The sequence below is a fragment of the Eleutherodactylus coqui genome, chromosome 1 (genome assembly GCF_035609145.1).
Source record: "Eleutherodactylus coqui strain aEleCoq1 chromosome 1, aEleCoq1.hap1, whole genome shotgun sequence".
Classification (NCBI taxonomy): domain Eukaryota; kingdom Metazoa; phylum Chordata; class Amphibia; order Anura; family Eleutherodactylidae; genus Eleutherodactylus; species Eleutherodactylus coqui.
Genome location: NC_089837.1, coordinates 41,700,908 through 41,716,783, shown reverse-complemented (window position 1 = coordinate 41,716,783; position 15,876 = coordinate 41,700,908). Strand labels below are relative to the sequence as shown.

The 15,876-nt window shown below is 48.6% G+C and overlaps 1 protein-coding gene across 1 annotated transcript in view; it reads left to right on the top strand.

The window, feature by feature from the left end:
- The window catches only part of LOC136608658 (oocyte zinc finger protein XlCOF29-like), a 354,481-nt gene that overhangs the window by 117,758 nt on the left and 220,847 nt on the right, over positions 1–15,876 (top strand). The gene's annotated exons all lie outside the window — the stretch shown is intronic.

Below are 15,876 nucleotides of genomic sequence, written 5' to 3'. Positions count from 1 at the left end.
TTTTTCCCTCCTAGATGAAGTACAACATGTGGCGAAAAAACAATGTCAGAATCGCTTGGATATGCAAAACCTTTCTGGTGTTTTTCCATGTTAAAGTGACACGTGTCAGATTTGCAAAATTTGGCCTGGTCATTAAGGCGCAAACAGGCTTGGTCACTAAGGGGTTAATACAGTAAGAAGGATTATGGAGATGGAGGACCTCACTGCGGCACTAAGGGGCACACAAGAAAGGTTCAGGAAAATATGGTATTACTGGATAGTGTTTCAGGAATCTGAGGAATACCGCTCGTTAATGGATCACTAAAAGATAGAAGCGAAACCTGATCACAGAGCTATACTCTACGCAACTTATCGGCAGAGTTTTATGTATCTCTCCCCTAAATGTGTCCCCCCGGTTAACCCCCCTTGTGTCACGTCTGTCTAACTGGTTATGTTAGTTAATGTTGTATAGAAAGAAAAGAGACACAGATGACGAATAGAAAGACGAGACGAATGTTGCAATAAGTTAAGTCACTCCTTTATTCACAACACAGAAAAAACGTTTTAATTCTCTAACATTGTAATGTTCATAATGATGGTATGACGGTGCTCATCAATCATTCAAACGAGTTAATTAAAGTGAACGATAATCTTTTGGTCTAAACGGGAGCCAACGATGAGTATTGGTTCGTTCAGTTATTATTCAGTTTAAATAGCGCTAGTTCAGTCCCTCTCAGTCACTTATACTGCGAATGTGAAAGACTGAAGGATTTGAACGAGCTAACGATGTATCTGCCTCCCTAAACAAGCGAGACGAGAGTGAACCAGCCAGCGATGACGTCACAGGATAATCGTCTCGTCTAAAAGGACCCTTACTGTGGATTAGCTGTGAATACCCCCGCCACTCTCCCCTGAGCCTGCTCGGACAAGAATGCAGTTACTCGAGAAGAGCGAGGCTCGCTCGAGTAACTGACTTATCCGAGCGCGCTCGCTCATCTCTAGCTGTATGTGCACAGGGAGCACTGTCAGAGCCAACCCCTTATATGTTATTGCTGAAAATGGCTATCCAAGCTTTTTTCTTTAATCCATCTGCCCATGGCTAATAGGGACTATATTCACATCTCCTGGCTCCCCGCAGCCACAGTTCCATTCTCGCGTCTGTGTTTATAGATTGTCGTCTGCCTGTTTACAGGGCATCTCAGGCTGCTGCAGGCAATCACAGACCTCAGAGTTCAAACAAGTTGTTAAATAGCAGCATTTTGAACCAAATAAAATTAGTTATTAATCTACTTTGGGGGACAATATAAAAAAAAAGTTATAGCAAACCCTCTGGTTTTGGGACAAAATCTTGTCCTGGGACCGAAGGACGCAGTTATACTCCCTGCTGCTGGTCTTCTGTGCCGATGTCCCTGTAATCCGCTGGTTCCGTGTCTCGTTTTCAGCCATCCAAGATGACCAATGCAATCTTCAGACTACATAATCCCCATAGTGCATTAGTAGTGCTAAACTACCAATGCACTATACCTGCTCTGTGATTGGCCAGTACTACTGACGGGATTAGTGCTGCCCAACCAGAGAGCAGTGCAAAGTGTGCATTAGGAGGCAAGAAGACTGCAACTGCCCAAGATCCTAAACCAGCAGACCGTACGGACATCAGCAGAGAAGACCTATAGCCACTATATGTAAAGTCCCATCATACTACTGTCATCACAGGAACTTCTCCTCCTCACTACTGAGCTCCGCCTCCTTATATACTGATCACATGACGGTGACATCATCACAGGTCCTTCAGCCACCACTTCTCCTCCTCAATACTGAGCTCCGCCCCTTATGTAGTGACATCTTCACAGGTCCTTCAGCTATTGCAGTGTAGCAAGTCCCGGTCTCTGCTGTTGTCTCTGTTATCAGCCAGAGGATATATAGAGCACACTGATATCAGCTACATTCACACCTGACGGTTGCTGCATTATTTTATTGAGTTTTAAAACAAATTAGGGGGAAAAAGTATATAAACTCCCCGTAAAACTGGAGGATTCGGGTAAGTTTGTTAAACTGTTTTTGTGCAGTTTTGTTGGGTATTTTGGTGCAGTTTCTGTAATTGCAGTAAGTAGAAGGTCTTGTGGTGCTCAGACCCCTTCCTGCAGGTATAACAAGGGCTTGTGGTGCGCAGACACCTTCCTGCGGGTATAATAAGGGCTTGTGGTGCGCAGACACCTTCCTGCGGGTATAATAAGGGCTTGTGGTGCGCAGACACCTTCCTGCGGGTATAATAAGGGCTTGTGGTGCGCAGACACCTTCCTGCAGGCATAATAAGGGCTTGTGGTGCTCAGACCCCTTCCTGCAGGTATAATAAGGGCTTGTGGTGCGCAGACACCTTCCTGCGGGTATAATAAGGGCTTGTGTTGTGCAGACACCTTCCTGCAGGTATAATAAGGGCTTGTGGTGTGCAGACACCTTCCTGCAGGTATAATAAGGGCTTGTGGTGCGCAGACACCTTCCTGCAGGTATAATAAGGGCTTGTGGTGCGCAGACACCTTCCTGCAGGTATAATAAGGGCTTGTGGTGTGCAGACACCTTCCTGCAGGTATAATAAGGGCTTGTGGAGCGCAGACACCTTCCTGCGGGTATAATAAGGGCTTGTGGGGCGCAGACACCTTCCTGCGGGTATAATAAGGGCTTGTGGTGCGCAGACACCTTCCTGCGGGTATAATAAGGGCTTGTGGTGCGCAGACCCTTTCCTGCAGGTATAATAAGGGCTTGTGGTGCGCAGACACCTTCCTGCGGGTATAATAAGGGCTTGTGGTGCGCAGACACCTTCCTGCGGGTATAATAAGGGCTTGTGGTGCGCAGACCCCTTCCTGCAGGTATAATAAGGGCTCGTGGTGCGCAGACACCTTCCTGCAGGTATAATAAGGGCTCGTGGTGCGCAGACACCTTCCTGCAGGTATAATAAGGGCTCGTGGTGCGCAGACACCTTCCTGCAGGTATAATAAGGGCTTGTGGTGCGCAGACACCTTCCTGCAGGTATAATAAGGGCTTGTGGTGTGCGCAGACACCTTCCTGCAGGTATAATAAGGGCTTGTGGTGTGCGCAGACACCTTCCTGCAGGTATAATAAGGGCTTGTGGTGTGCGCAGACACCTTCCTGCGGGTATAATAAGGGCTTGTGGTGTGCGCAGACACCTTCCTGCGGGTATAATAAGGGCTTGTGGTGTGCGCAGACACCTTCCTGCGGGTATAATAAGGGCTTGTGGTATGTGCAGACACCTTCCTGCGGGTATAATAAGGGCTTGTGGTGTGTGCAGACACCTTCCTGCGGGTATAATAAGGGCTTGTGGTGTGTGCAGACACCTTCCTGCGGGTATAATAAGGCCTTGTGGTGCGCAGACACCTTCCTGGAGGTATAATAGGGGCTCGTAGTGCGCAGACACCTTCCTGCAAGTATAATAAGGGCTCGTGGTGCGCAGACACCTTCCTGCAGGTATAGTAGGGGCTTGTGGTGCGCAGACACCTTCCTGCAGGTATAGTAGGGGCTTGTGGTGCGCAGACACCTTCCTGCAGGTATAGTAGGGGCTTGTGGTGCGCAGACACCTTCCTGCAGGTATAGTAGGGGCTTGTGGTGCGCAGACACCTTCCTGCAGGTATAGTAGGGGCTTGTGGTGCGCAGACACCTTCCTGCAGGTATAGTAGGGGCTTGTGGTGCGCAGACACCTTCCTGCAGCTATAATAAGGGCTCGTGGTGCGCAGACACCTTCCTGCAGCTATAATAAGGGCTCGTGGTGCGCAGACACCTTCCTGCAGCTATAATAAGGGCTCGTGGTGCGCAGACACCTTCCTGCAGCTATAATAAGGGCTCGTGGTGCGCAGACACCTTCCTGCAGCTATAATAAGGGCTCGTGGTGCGCAGACACCTTCCTGCAGCTATAATAAGGGCTCGTGGTGCGCAGACCCCTTCCTGCAGCTATAATAAGGGCTCGTGGTGCGCAGACCCCTTCCTGCAGCTATAATAAGGGCTCGTGGTGCGCAGACCCCTTCCTGCAGCTATAATAAGGGCTCGTGGTGCGCAGACCCCTTCCTGCAGCTATAATAAGGGCTCGTGGTGCGCAGACCCCTTCCTGCAGCTATAATAAGGGCTCGTGGTGCGCAGACCCCTTCCTGCAGCTATAATAAGGGCTCGTGGTGCGCAGACCCCTTCCTGCAGCTATAATAAGGGCTCGTGGTGCGCAGACCCCTTCCTGCAGCTATAATAAGGGCTCGTGGTGCGCAGACCCCTTCCTGCAGCTATAATAAGGGCTCGTGGTGCGCAGACCCCTTCCTGCAGCTATAATAAGGGCTCGTGGTGCGCAGACCCCTTCCTGCAGCTATAATTAGGGCTCGTGGTGCGCAGACCCCTTCCTGCAGCTATAATAAGGGCTCGTGGTGCGCAGACACCTTCCTGCAGCTATAATAAGGGCTTGGGGTGCGTAGACCCCTTACTGCAGCTATAATAATGGCTTGGCGTGTGCAGACACCTTCCTGCAGGTGTACTAAGGGCTCTGGGTGTGCAGACACCTTCCTGCAGGTGTACTAAGGGCTTTTAGGTGTGCAGACACCTGCCTGCCGGTGTAATAGGTGCTCGGGGTGCGCAGACACCTGCCTGCCGGTGTAATAGGTGCTCGGGGTGCGCAGACACCTGCCTGCCGGTGTAATAGGTGCTCGGGGTGCGCAGACACCTGCCTGCCGCTGTAGTAGGTGCTCGGGGTGCGCAGACACCTGCCTGCCGCTGTAGTAGGTGCTCGGGGTGCGCAGACACCTGCCTGCCGCTGTAGTAGGTGCTCGGGGTGCGCAGACACCTGCCTGCCGCTGTAGTAGGTGCTCGGGGTGCGCAGACACCTGCCTGCCGCTGTAGTAGGTGCTCGGGGTGCGCAGACACCTGCCTGCCGCTGTAGTAGGTGCTCGGGGTGCGCAGACACCTGCCTGCCGCTGTAGTAGGTGCTCGGGGTGCGCAGACGCCTGCCTGCCGCTGTAGTAGGTGCTCGGGGTGCGCAGACGCCTGCCTGCCGCTGTAGTAGGTGCTCGGGGTGCGCAGACACCTGCCTGCCGCTGTAGTAGGTGCTCGGGGTGCGCAGATGCCTGCCGCTGTAGTAGGTGCTCGGGGTGCGCAGACACCTTCTTGCAGGTGTAACAAGTAGAGATGAGCGAAGGTACTCGCTAAGGCAAACTTCTCGAGTGAGTAATGCCTTATGCTTGCACCTGCCCGCTTGTCTCAAAAGATGCGGGGGAGAGCGGTGAGTTGCGGGAGTGAGCAGGAGGGAACCGGGGGGGAGAGTGTGAGAGAGAGCTCTCCCCTCCCGCCGACACCTGAATCTTTTGAGACGAGCGGGCAGGTACTCACGTAAGGCAATACTCGCTCGAGTAGTTTGCCTTAGCGAGTCTGCTCGCTCATCTATAGTATTAAGGGCTCGGGGTGCGCAGACACCTTCCTGCAGGTGTATTAAGGGCTCGGGGTGCGCAGACACCTTCCTGCAGGTGTAAGAAGGGCTTTTCAGGGGGTTGTTCCTACTCAGGATATTTTCACAGGGCGAGTGCGATATCAGGGTGTGAAACTCGGGAGCATATATCACAATCACCAACGTGCGATGTCCCCGCGGATGTGAGGTGTTTGTGTTGCTTTTAGCCCCATTAGAGGATTGCCAAGTGTTGTCAATGGGAAACTGCACATCACAGGTTGGGTTTTCCTGCCTAGTTAAAATCAATAGGCGAGGCGTTCTGAGGGAACACACAAAGATCGGACACGCTATGATTTGTTTCCCGCACTGCAATGCTGGAACTCATCGCTCATGTATATGACCCCATTCAAAAAAATGTGGTTTACATTCGTCCATCTCACAACGCACAAACCTCGCGCCAGTTTATACCAGCTGGCAGGAATTCATTTATTGTTGATTTCCCAGCTGGATCGGCTGGAAGGTTGTTCCAAGCATCTAACTGGTAACCCCCTGTAATGTGGTGACGGCTCTGAAGACCCTATTTCTCCGAATGCTCTATAAGGGGGGTTCTGTATATCACACATGATGATGTCCACGTATGATTTAGAGTCTTTCCTTCTCTCTTAAAGGGCTGGCAGTACTAGAACCCTCCAGTTCCTCCAGTTCTCTCATGTACTCATCCAAAATGGTCCTCATGAATGACCCACCGAGGATGGAGAAGACCAGCAATGAGATTACCAAGAGAATATTAAGCTTCACCTTGGAGATCATCTACCTGCTGACCGGAGAGGTAAACTGTTCTGTATTTCTCAGTTCTTACGGCTCGGGTTACACAGCGACTCTGGATGTGAAAGAGATCAAAATGACCAAATATTACATTATAGCTTTGTGATCTAGTAAATTAAAAAAGTGAAAAAGGTCAATAAAGGTTTCCATGAACGATGATCCCAAGAAATCCAACCCTACTGGATTTCTTACATTAGTCCGGTCACATCAGCTTGTAAGCCGCATTGGGACCAGATTCACGGCCCTTAGTTTACAATGTCGTAGAGCAATATTTCAGTGTTAGGCCAAGGGCCATGTGTCTCGGCTGTAGTCGCCATGTAGCCCTATCCTTATTGCATTATTTAACAAGCTAAACAAAGTTAAGCTAAAATACATTAACCCTTTCCAATCCACTGTCATTTCCAACATCCTGATTGAAGCCTGTATGGCTCCGATGTCAGAAGACGTCCGACAGGGTATTCATACTGTATATTGCCGTCCGCTCCGCTGCTTCACATACCGCAGTACTGGCTTTAGTTGTATGATGGCAGAGAGTGAAAGTAACCAAGGAAACTGGACAACACAGAATGTGAAGCTCGGCCACCAATATGGTCAGTTCTGTATGGTGTGAACCAATGAGCTAATAGTAATGTTATAGGAGGAATGAGAATGGTAAGTAGGCTCCTTGTAATGAGGAGGAAAGGGCAACCAGGAACCAGCAGGATCACATGGCCGGAGGTCGGCCTGGAGACTTGGACTTTTGTCATAAGTTTGTGACCTATATAAAAACATAAAAGACTAACGGCAAAAAGAGCACAAGGTCCATCTAGTCTGTCCTTACATTATCTCAGCCCCCCTCTGGTTGTTGGAATGAAGGGGCTGCAGCGCTCGGCTGAGTACTGTGCCCCTTCGGCTGTCATCTTTGCTCCGGAGTTACAAACGGGCGCATAGATGTCAGTGGAATTCTATTGTTTGTCTTCAGCTCCCAAGCAGAGCCAATAGGCAAGATGACAGCCGAAGGGGCACAGTGCTTGCTGCAGCCTCCTGATTTCAGCAATCAGTGGGGGTCTCAGCATCTGATTAAACAAAATTATTTTGGTGAAATGTACAAGTACAAAATTACATGTTTCAAAAGAAAAGAAGAGGCATCATTAGCATATTCTAGTAACTTGTCAAACAAATGATCTTTATCTTCATATTTCTTTTAGACTAGATTAATCTCATGGATGGGGAGAGAAAGAGAAAAACTCAAGGACGTCTATTGGGTACTAGAACCCGTTTCTCAGGGAAATATGAACTCAAAATCTGCAGTATGTGCGCCCATGCTTGTAATAAGGCTTTAATAGTTGGGCAGTGTGGCATTTGGAAAGAGAAAGCCAAGGACGCTGCTAATATTAGATTTCTCATGTTTCCATCTCCTATTGAGTGTTCTAGCGATGACCAACTGATCATATCAGTAAGGAAGAACCACGGTCTCATCTGTTTTATTAGGTTTGCTTGTTTGTAGGCCTGTAGGTTTGGAATTCCCAGGCCCCCTCTCTCCCTTGAGTCGTACATAATGGATGCTGCTACTCTTGGTCTTTTGTTCCCCTATATAGGGGAATCATTTGTTTTTGCAAATCGTTTATAGTTTTCTGAGAGCACGGGAATGGGAGGGAGCGGAAGCTATACAGCATTTTTGGAAGATCATTATTCCAACCAGAAAGGCTCTATCTTGGAAAAGGATTCTAGGTGTGTTTGGAATGTTTTGTATAGACTGCTGAAATATTGGGTTGGAATTTCCTCCAGCGGGAATTTCAATCCTGTACTGAGGTATGGGACCACTGGCTCTTCCCACAAGTAAGGCAAGTCTTTTTAAATATGGTCTATCAAATGTGAGACATTGAGGGGGTTAATTCTGGATAGTCGCTATATTCCGCCTGGGTTCAGGTATTACCCCTGTTAAGAATGAAGGGAGTTCGTGTCTCGCTGCATGGGACACGGGAAAACCAGGGATGTAATCTCCAGCAAAGGTAGTTGCTGAAGATGATTTTGGTAAAGTGTGTTTGGGCATGGTTTTTTGGAATAGATGGCAGGCTCGGTACTGGGGCTGTCCATTCCACTTCCTCCACTCCAGGTCTTATTATGGGGGATTAGCTCCTCAGTTGCAGAGGCTGGGTAATTACCCAGTCCACAAAAGTCTGCAAGCTGCAGAACGAGGTGAGGCCCGTGAGCAGCTGAGTATGCTGGAGGCTGCTGGCCTCAAGTAACGCGTTATTCCTGACCAAGGGAAATCTGGACTTTCTGCAAGCTGTTTGGTGTTCGTGTGGTTGCAGCTAGCCGTCAACGTATAGTCAGGGAAAGACTCTGTTTAGTAAGTACTGGAGAAGCAGGATTTTTGTTTATGCCTGAAGTTAAGGCTGTATTTCGGTTATTTTTATGCTTTCTAAAAAACACAGGCCAAGCCTGTATGGACTTTATCTGCTGTTGTGGTCTCTGACTGCCACTCACTGCAATCCTGTGCTCTACCTGATCTGACTCTCCCACACAAACTACAAGATACTTTCATGGGTATTATTTAGGATTTTGTTGCATTTATTTTATAGCAGGATATATTGCTAAAGCTTTTATTGTTCGGGAACTTTCTTGGAGCGAACCAAGGGGATGAGTTATTGATAGTATTACGTCATCCGCAAAAGTCCAATTTATGTTCTTTAAATGACATTGGGATACCTCTTATGTTGAAATTTCCCCTAATTGCTTCTGCATTAGGGCTCCATTGTGAGGATAAAGAACAGTTGGAAAAGGGGGCACCCTTGCTGGTTCCGTTTGTTATCTCGAAAGTGTTTGATAGGACACCATTGATGAGGACTCTTGCTGAGGGTGCTGAGTATAGAGCTTTGCTTTTATGATGGCCCCTTTGATCCAAATTTGTGTAGGACAGAGAATGCATATTACCAATAGATCCTGTTGAACGCCTTCTCTGCATCCAATGTATCAGAGAAGGCGTTAGCAGTCTGCCCATTTTGTGCATTAGATACAGGATTCTTCTGGTGACATCTGAAGTCTGTCCTCCTTTTTTCAAATCCTGCTGGGTCCCTATGTACTAAGGATTGTAACATTTTTAATAGGCGTTGGACTATAATCTTTTACATATTATTTCAGATCACAATTTAAAAGTGAGATGGGCCTGAAGTTTGCTGGTGAGGTTGTACTTTTCCCCTGCTTGGCAATTGCCACAATAGTAGCCTTAAGCATCTCTGTTGGGAAGACACCCTCTTTCATGGCAACATAAAGGTTTCAGTCAGTTTTTCCGTGAAAGCCCTTTTACACATAACTATTATATCGCTCAAAATTTGTTCAAATGGTCGAACATGAGCGATAATCATTACATGTAAACGTGGGCAGTCGTGCGATATTCATTCCCTTGTCGTTAGCCATGGGTTTTTAGCAGGAAAGAAACATCATTCAGCTGCTCAAAAGATGTTTCATTTGAACAGAATTCATCCAGTCTTTTCAAGGGCTGCACAATGAGTACATTCTGTATGCATGGCAAAAAAATGCCAGGAGAACACAATGGAATCTGGCAGCTGGATAATCCCTAGCATAAACACACGCCCATCTAAGCAAACAGCAGCTACTGAGTTTACTTTCGCTTAGAATGTCTGGGCCTGGTACTTTTTCTTTTTTAGACACTTGAATAATTATTTGCGAGTAATGGGTAAATTTAGGGAGTCTAGTTGGTTTTGTGTTAGTGTAGGTAAGTGGATCAAGGATATTTTTTTTCTTTGGATGGTTGTACGGTTTTGTGGTCTTCTTTGGGGTTGTATAATTTTGAGTAGAATGCTCTGAAGGCCTCAGCTATGTCCACAGGGATACTCCTTTTGTGATTTTAGTTTATCTATCACATGAGAGATTTTTGCTTTGATTATTTTTTTATCCCTATTCACCATCAGCTTACTGAACATATTATTTACTATGTAGTCAGTCGTGTTAATATTTATCATAGTCTTTTTCGTGGCTTTCTATTAAGAATCCGATCAGTTTGGCTCTAGTTTTCAATAGTTCCTAGTTGAGGGATATTGAAGGGTTTCTCATTAACCCGTTCTCTAACTCTTCTAGGGACATTATCACGTCTTTTAATATTTAGTTTCTTTCCTTTTTGTGGTGTGACCCTAACCGGATCATGGTCCCTCTTATCACTGTTTTGTGGCGCTCCATAGAACAAATAAGTTTATCTTGATATTTGGAAATTTTCATTAAATAGGTATTTTTTATCCATATTCTAGGGATTTCAATGTTTTGGGATAATTTAAGGGTTAGATAGACAGGGGCATGGTCTGGCTATGTTGCTATTCCTAATGAGAGCTGGTAAAATTTGGGAGCATAAAGAAGTGAACTACAAGCATATCAATTCTGGAGAAGGAGCGATGTCTTGCCGAGTAAAAGGAGAATTCTTTGGAGCTACTGTAGCATTAAAGGGGTTGTCCCGAGGCAGCAAGTGGGTCTATACACTTCTGTATGGCCATAATAATGCACTTTGTAATATACATTGTGCATTAATTATGAGCCATACAGAAGTTATAAAAAGTTTTATACTTACCTGCTCCGTTGCTAGCGTCCTCGTCTCCATGGTGCCGACTAATTTTTGGCCTCCGATGGCCAAATTAGCCGCGCTTGCGCAGTCCGGGTCTTCAGCAGTCTTCTATGGAGCCGCTCGTGCCAGAGAGCGGCTCCGTGTAGCTCCGCCCCGTCACGTGCCGATTCCAGCCAATCAGGAGGCTGGAATCGGCAGTGGACCGCACAGAAGAGCTGCGGTCCACGAAGATAGAGGATCCCGGCGGCCATCTTCAGCGGTAAGTATTGAAGTCACCGGACCGCCGGGATTCAGGTAAGCGCTGTGCGGGTGGTTTTTTTAACCCCTGCATCGGGGTTGTCTCGCGCCGAACGGGGGGGGGGTTTAAAAAAAAAAAAACCCGTTTCGGCGCGGGACATCTCCTTTAATTCATCTGTAGGTGTTATATAGTCCTTACCTCCCCATCCAAGAAGTCAGGGTGTGTGTTGATTTTCTCTGTGGGTTGTTGGTGGCCATGTCCTTGTCTGTGATTATAATAATAATAATAATAAACTTTATTTGTATAGCGCCAACATATTCCGCAGCGCTTACATAGACAGGGGATACAGAAAGACAAAAGTACAAACATTACAGAACCACAGTTACATAGTAATCAATTGATGGAAACAATAGGGGTGAGGGTCCTGCTCCAATGAGCTTACATACTACAAGTAATGGGGGATACAGAAGGTAAAGGGGCTGGAGATGTGCACTGTATGGCGAGGTGGAGAGTGAGGGGTGATATACACAGACAATGGTCAGACATTTAGCCGTGTGACGGCAGAAACAGTATGACTGCAGGAGTGGTTTATGATGGCTAGCAGGGATTGCAGTCAGTAGGTCAGGGAGCATGTTATCAGGCGGAGTACAAAGGGGTTTGTTTAGAGAATTCGGTATGCCTCCCTGAAGAGGTGCGTTTTTAGAGCACGCCTGAAGTTCTGCGAGTCCTGGATTGCTCGGGTAGCCTTTGGTAGTGCGTTCCAGAGGACCGGTGCTGCTCTGGAGAAGTCTTGGAGGCGGGAATGAGAAGTTCGAATTAAAGGGGCGCTCAATCTGGTTTCGTTAGCAGAGCGGAGAGCCCGGGCTGGTTGATGGATTGAGATGAGGGAGGCGATGTAGGGGGGCGCTGCACTGTGGAGGGCTTTGTGGATGAAGGTGGCGAGTTTAAATTGAATTCTGTATTTAACGGGCAGCCAGTGCAGTGACCGACACAGGGCAGAGGCGTCCGAGTAGCGGCTGGACAGGAAGATGAGCCTGGCTGCCGCATTCAGGATGGATTGGAGAGGGTAGAGTCTGGTGCAGGGGAGGCCGATCAGCAACGAGTTGCAATAATCGAGCCGGGAGTGGATGAGGGCAACAGTAAGCGTTTTTAGCGTGTCCACAGTGAGAAAAGAGCAGATTCTTGCGATGTTCTTGAGGTGCAGCTGACATGTTCGGGCCAGAGATTGGATGTAGGGGGTAAAAGAGAGATCAGAATCAAATATGACTCCAAGGCAGCGGGCATGTTGTCTAGGAGTTATGTTGGCACCACACACTGAGATGGAGATGTCAGGAGGAAGTCGGTTAGTGGAGGGTGGAAATACCAGCAGGTCAGTTTTAGAGAGGTTTAGTTTTAGGTAGAGAGAGGACATGATGTTAGAGACAGCGGACAGACAGTGATGTTTTGGAGTAAAGGTGCAGAGATGTCACGGGAAGAGGTGTATAGCTGGGTGTCATCAGCATACAGGTGGTATTGGAGGCCAAATCTCCTGATGGTTTGTCCAATAGGGGCTGTGTAGATAGAGAAAAGAAGGGGGCCGAGGACAGAGCCCTGGGGGACCCCAACAGCAAGGGGAAGAGGAGGGGAGGTAGAGCCAGCAAAGGAGACACTGAAAGAGCGGTCAGATAGGTAGGAAGAGAACCAGGAGAGGGCAGTGTCCTTTAGGCCAATGGAGCGTAGCATACTGAGGAGGAGTTTGTGGTCAACAGTGTCAAATGCTGCGGAGAGGTCGAGGAGGATCAGTAGGGGGAGTAATCGCCCCTCGATTTGGCTGTCAATAGGTCATTGGATACCCTTGTAAGGGCAGTTTCTGTCGAGTGTTGAGGTCGAAAGCCAGACTGTAGGGGGTCTAGGAGAGAGTGCTCTGATAGGTAGCTTACAAGGCGGGAGTAAACCAGCCGTTCTAGTAGTTTGGAGATGAAGGGGAGGTTTGAGATGGGTCGGTAGTTGGCAGCATCAGTCGCGTCCAGAGTCGGCTTCTTTAGCAGTGGGGATATGATGGCGTGTTTGAAAGAAGAGGGAAAGATGCCGAGGTCAGAGAGAGGTTGAATATAGTGGTGAGATGGGAGATGACCACTGGGGAGAGGGAACGGAGGAGGTGTGAGGGTCGCTAGCGCAGGTGGTGGGGCGAGCAGAGAAGAGCAATTTGGAGACTTCTTCCTCTGTCGCTGGTCTGAGTACAGACAGTGAGCAGGAGCTAGATGCAGTGCTGAGAAGACTAGAGTCAGGGCTAGTCTGGGATTGGGAAGTTATTTCCTGACGGATGTCATCAATTTTCTTTTTGAAGTAAGCAGCCAGCTCTTCGGCACTGGGATCCATCACCGGGGGCTGCGGTTTAGGGCTGAGAAGGGAGTGAAAAGTATCAAAGAGCCGTTTAGGGTTGTGGGATAGTGAGGAGACGAGAGAGGTGAAATAGACTTGTTTGGCATGGTGGAGGGCAAGGTTGTAGGTTCTGAGCATGAATTTGTAGTGGAGGAAGTCTGCGGACGTTTGCGATTTCCTCCACAGCCATTCAGCACTTCTAGAGCACCGCCGGATGAAGCGCGTTTGAGGTGTGAGCCAGGGTTGCCGTGGTCTACATCGGATGGCTCGGGTCCTGGGGGGCGCCGCTTCATCCAGGGCATGTTTGAGAGCGGTGTTGTAGTGAGCGGCAGCCAGGTTGGGGCAGGTGAGGAGAGAGATGGGGGACAGAGAGGACTGTAGGGATTCAGCAAAGTTCTGGGTGTGAATGGCCTTAAGGTTCCTGTAGGTACTGTAGGTAGGTGGGTCTGGAGAGATGTTAGGGAGCGTGACAGAGAAAGAGGAGGTTATGATCCGAGAGCGGGAGAGGAGAGTTAGTGAAGTTGGCAGCAGAGCAGAGACGGAGGAAGACCAGATCCAGAGTATTGCCATCCCTGTGAGTGGGAGAGGCTGTGAGTTGTGAGAGACCAAGGGAGGAGGTGAGCGATAGAAGCTGAGAGGCAGATGGGGAGTTGGGGTCATTAGTGGGGATGTTAAAATCACCTAAAATGAGGGTTGGAATTTCACAGGATAGGAAGTGGGGGAGCCAGGCAGCAAATTGGTCCAAAAACAGGTGAGGAGCACCTGGGGGGCGATAGATAACTGCTACTCGCATGGACAGCGGACGGAAAAGCCGTCGCGTATGTACCTCAAATGATGGAAAAGTGAGTGAGGGTACAGGGGGGATGACCTGGTAGGTGCATTTCGAGGAGAGAAGAGCACCTACTCCTCCGCCACGCCTGTCATCTGGTCTCGGGGTATGGGAGAACTGCAGGCCATTGTAGGACAGTGCAGCAGGGGAGGCCGTGTCAGACTGCTGTATCCACGTTTCTGTGAGAGCTAGCAGGTTTAGAGATTTAGCAGTAAAAAAGTGGATGGTGGGGAGTTTATTACATGCTGACTGGCAGTTCCAGAGCGCACATTTAAAGGAGTCAGGGGAGGGTATGCATGGGCTAGCAGTTGGGCTTGGGGATTTTATTAGTGAGCCCGGTAGGGGGTAATAGCTAGGAGCAGTGGAGGGCGGGCCAGGATTGGGAGAGATATCCCCAGCAGCTAGTAACAGCAGAATAGTTAGGGTTAGCAGATGATTAGGAGATTTATGAGAAAGACTGTTATTTTTGTTAGTGGCACTGGGGGGTTTGAGGCTAAGCAAGAAGGTAAAGAGTGCATGCGAGCTGTGCATAGGGGAGGACAGGAGAGAGGGGCTAATGTGTATAGAGTGCCCCAGAGGTTGGGACTTGAAAGAAGTTCTGAAACTGAGAGCAAGAATGAGAACAGAAGATTCTTAAGTTTCCTTGCTGTTTGCATCATATTCTCCTTAACATGAAAAAAATTTATGCGTGCTATACTGTCTCTAGGCATGTTTTCGGAGACCAAGTTGGGACGTGTAACCTATGCATTCAATCAATGAGGAATGACCCCTGTTTAAATTCAGACTGCAGCTTTTTCATTAGTCTTTTCAGATCCCCTGGTAACTCTGCTGATAAGACGGTCTCTGCTACTCCTCTTATTTTTATGTTGTTACGTCTATTCCGGTCTTCTAGGTCTGCTAGTTTTGCTTTGATATTTTCAAGTTCTTCAACTATGTTATAATGTGCGTTTACCAATTCTACCAAATTCTACTGGCTCCCTTCACTTTTCATGTTGTGGCTGCACTGGACTTGTTATGGAGGATCTGGGGCTAACGCTGTAAGATGGTGGCTTCCCTTCCTCTGGCCATATGCTGGGGGAAGTGGTTGTCTTCTCTCCCTGCTTTCCTCTATCTCTCTCCCCTCCTCGTGTGCTCGAAGAGCAGGGAATTGTGGCAAGCCTGCTTACCAGATTTGTCAAGCAAGGAATCATGCCACATCACCGCTCCCGGCATCTCCTCTGGCGTAGAAGGTTCTGCGGCCTGTTCGTCGTCCTCCTGCTCTTTCACGGCAAAGAAGTCTGTCAGCCTTTTCTGCCCTGACTTAACCTGCCACTTCCCTGTCATGACCCCTTCTAGTATGGCACTGTGGATTCTTCGGTGCGGTGTGGATCAATCAATTTTTACGTCGATGTGAGGTGCTGGTCACGGAGCTAACTTACAGGTGTCTGCCAGCTCCATCCAGTTCACTCCTTCCCTGACACTGTTCTCCCACATTGGTGGCCTTTGCTGAGCCTCTGCAGGGCAAGTTCTCAGCTCAATGAGCTCCCGTCTATTGTTGCGATCAACTGTGTAGGCATGCCCAAACATTTAGCCTGCGGCGCTAGGCCGGAAACCTTTGCAGCATCCAATCGGGCTGCAAAGCCCCTCTTTTTGAGCGCCTTGGTGTGGGGAGGACTGCAGAG